Source organism: Suricata suricatta, chromosome 15 (assembly GCF_006229205.1).
Source record: "Suricata suricatta isolate VVHF042 chromosome 15, meerkat_22Aug2017_6uvM2_HiC, whole genome shotgun sequence".
NCBI lineage: Eukaryota > Metazoa > Chordata > Mammalia > Carnivora > Herpestidae > Suricata > Suricata suricatta.
This window is the reverse complement of record NC_043714.1, coordinates 12,390,411-12,394,115: the sequence shown is the minus strand read 5'-3', so window position 1 is coordinate 12,394,115 and position 3,705 is coordinate 12,390,411.

The window sequence follows — 3,705 nt, the reverse complement described above, 5'->3', positions numbered from 1 at the left end:
TACAGTGTCTCTGCTTATTACTCAAGTCACCTGGATAACATTTAAGAAAACTACATTGCATGCCAAGAAATGGCTTGCTTAAATAAATACTCTTTCCAACAGGTTTGGCCTGAACCCAGAGAAACCACTCTTGTAATCCAGCCATAAGGTAATAAACAAAACGTTGCTATCCATGTTTCTGCATTTCTCATGGTTGACGCCACATCTTACCATACAGTTTCACATACTCCTTCATTTCTCCATGTTTCAGTTTTCTCATCTGGAAATGGAAATATATTAACTAGCTGCCTTATGGAGACGTTATAAGAAGGAAATGGGGCGCCCGGGTGGCTCAGCCGCTTGAGCGTCTGACTTCAGCTCAGGTCATTATCTCACGGTTCATGGGTTTGGGCCCCACATCGGGCTCTGTGCTGATATCCTAGAGTCTGGAGTCCGCTTCAGATTGTGTGTCTCCTTCTTTCTCTGCCCCTCCCCTGTTCATGCTTTGTCTCTCTGTCTCTCAATAATGAATAAATGTAAAAAAAATTTTTTTAAAGAATGAAACAAGGAAACTGAGGTGCAAGAGGGCTTTGTTCCATATTGTAACAATGACTACTTTTTGAAAAATAACATTAAGTAAAAAACTAGAAATGACAGAAAATACATGTTTTTAGTATGTGCTCAAATAAATCCCCTTCCAACAGCCTTCTTCAAGGATGACTACTTAGGATTTCAAGGGTTTAAAGGTGCGGGAAACATAAAACTGAAGCCCATCCCGAGCCTGGAGGAACCTGGCGTGATTCAGGAAGATACGCTGGTCATTAAGCAAATGAGAACCGATAACATGGCCAGGTGGCCAGGTTGGGGCTTTGGAGTGGGTCCTCCATCACCCATGGGAATCGGTTCGCTCAAATTAGGCAGAGATGGCTTTCCATCATAGTGAAGGGCTCTAGAGTGAGGTCGGTTACCTGGAGATGAAAGTTAGGAACCATTACCAATTCTGGGTCGCTTAGTTACAAATCAGTTATCAACTTCGATGTTTAGGGAGATCTGAAAGCTGTTATATAAAAGGAGTTAATATTGGAACTTTTGAAAATAAAAATTCCATTATGTTTAAACAATCTTATAAATGCACTCAAAGCAATAAATAAAACATTTAGGTTAGGAAATATACTTTCAGTTCATGCATTAATTAGTTACATTAAGGGCTTATAAATCAGTCCCTCCTCGTATGAGAAAATTAGCTTTCTTCTGAGGAAAGCCCCTGCCCAGAAGCGTGCTGGTAAATGTTTAATAACTGGCTCTGAGGGGTGGCAGGAGGCCTGATTTGTGGGGTTTGTGTATCTTCATGATGTCAATACTTCCACCATCATAGATTTTTAGCTACCAATATGATCGCACTGGATGCTGAGTTTGAAACAGATGCTCACTAGCGTAGTGCTCTATGGGATGTCTACCTTACAGACACAACGGCTGGCACAGATTAACAGTACAATGCGGTAAAATAAACTGGAAGGGTTGCGTTTTTAATTTAATTTAAAGTTTATGCAATTAATATTTAATAAAGGCTGGGTTCAACAACTGGCTTGCAGAATCTCTAGAAATGTAACGGTGACCTCTCCCCAGCGGTACAAGCCAGCGCCAGCACATCCCTGCCTGCTTCTGCTACTCCTCCTCCAGATGAAAGGCACGTGTACAGAAGGGAAGCTAGAAACTGAAGCAAGACACATTCTCTTTCTTTTTATTTATTTATTTATTTATTTTTGAGAGACACACAGAGAGAGGGAGGGTGCGCACATGCACATACGGAGGAGGGGAAGAGGCAGAGAGAGAGTCTTAAGCAGGCTCCCCATCCAGCGTGGAGCCTGACTTGGGGTTCAATCTCAGGACCATGAGGTCATGACAGTCTAGAGATCATGACCTGAGTAAAATCAAGAGTCAGACGCTTAAATGACTGAGCCAGCCAGGTGCCCGGAGAAATCTGATTTAAACATAAGGACAGCTTTGCTAACAGTGGAACTTTCCATTCTCAGACGTTTGAGAATCAACAGGAGAGTCTTCAGTATTGAAGAGTCATGCATAGTCCTGTCATGATGCTAAAGACAGTTCTAGATAATTTCTTCTTTTTTTTTAAACTTAATGTTTTATTTATTTTTGAGAGAGAGAGAGAGCAAGAGAGAGAGCATGAATAGGGGAGGGGCAGAGAGAGAGGGAGACACAGAATATGAAACAAGCTCCAGGCTCTGAGCTAGCTGTCAGCACAGAGCCCGATGTGGGGTTTGAACCCACGAACCGTGAGATCATGACCTGAGCCGAAGTCGGAGGCTCAACCGACTGAGCCACCCAGGTGCCCCAATAATTTCTTGAGGACCCCTCAAATCTATGATAGGTTACCTTTCCTTTATATTTTTAAATACAAATTGATAAAGAACTGCCATTAACGAGAATTTTAGATTTCCCATTTTCTCACTTATGATCAGTTATAGCTAGTTATCAGTCCAGGAAACATAAGCTGACTGCAGAGCATTCCTCTTTGTACCAATTTAATTAACCGATTTAACCAATCAACCTCTATCGCCTGGGGCTTGCCACATGCAAGCACTTATTATACTCCATATTAATCAATAGCAAAGTACAGCCACGTCTCTAATTACTGGAATAGAGAGAAACTGTCAGAAATATATTTACGACTTATCATCACATCCATTGAGCTCATATCTCTTACGAGAATCTGATAGCTAAAATCCTCTTCCAATACCTCTTGTTAATAAAGGAACTGGGCGACTGCAGGAAAGAGATCCTAATGCAAGGATCCGTGAAGGGAGGAGAGAGAAGAAACTCAAACATTTAATTCTACTTTATAATTCAGGAGTACAATTAATCAGGAAAACCATTCTAAAGAGTGGTCTTCTATGCAGAAAAAAGAAAGAAAAGAAAAGAAAACCTGGAGAAAAAACCAAAATCATTAACACTGCCATGATTTTGCCCTGTTTCCCTTAACAGCAGACCATCTAATTCGAATCCTGAGCATCCCTGTCAGTTTCCTCCGACTCCTGCAGCCTACTGGCCTTGCCCCTCATCTCCTGTTCCTGACAGACGCTCTTCCCCCAAATCAAGGAACTGGGGATTCTGTAACCAGCGCCAAACACAACAGCAATCTAGCAGTTCAAAGCCTTCACCTTTTTTTTAATCTTACAGCATCCAGTAAGACGAAATGCCTGGGGCGGCTGGGTGGCTCAGTCAGTTAAGCGTCCGGCTTCAGCTCAGGTCATGATCTCATGGTTCGTGGGTTCGAGCCCCGCGTCCGGGTCTGTGCTGACAGCTCAGTGCCTGGAGCCTGCTTCTGATTCTGTATCTCCCTCTCTCTCTGACCCTCCCCTGCTCATGCTCTGTGTGTGTCTCTCTCTCAAAAATAAAAAAAAACAAAATTAAAAATTAAAAAAACATGCTTTGATAAGAACTTAAACTATCTGTTCTCCAACTCTCTACCAAGATCGGAAGATCAAGATGTTCTATTAAAGGATTTAGGGCCTGTGTCCTATTTTATTTTAGTATCTTTGCAAAATGTACCAAATTAAAAATGTAAATCAGTTTGTGCCATGTGGCATTTGCTTATACTACCATTTAACTGGTGTTTTGAATACTAATCATTGATAAAGTGTTATCTTTTAGTCTAATGTTATATTCTGTGGTAAATGCATGAAGATTCACACACATTAATACCAC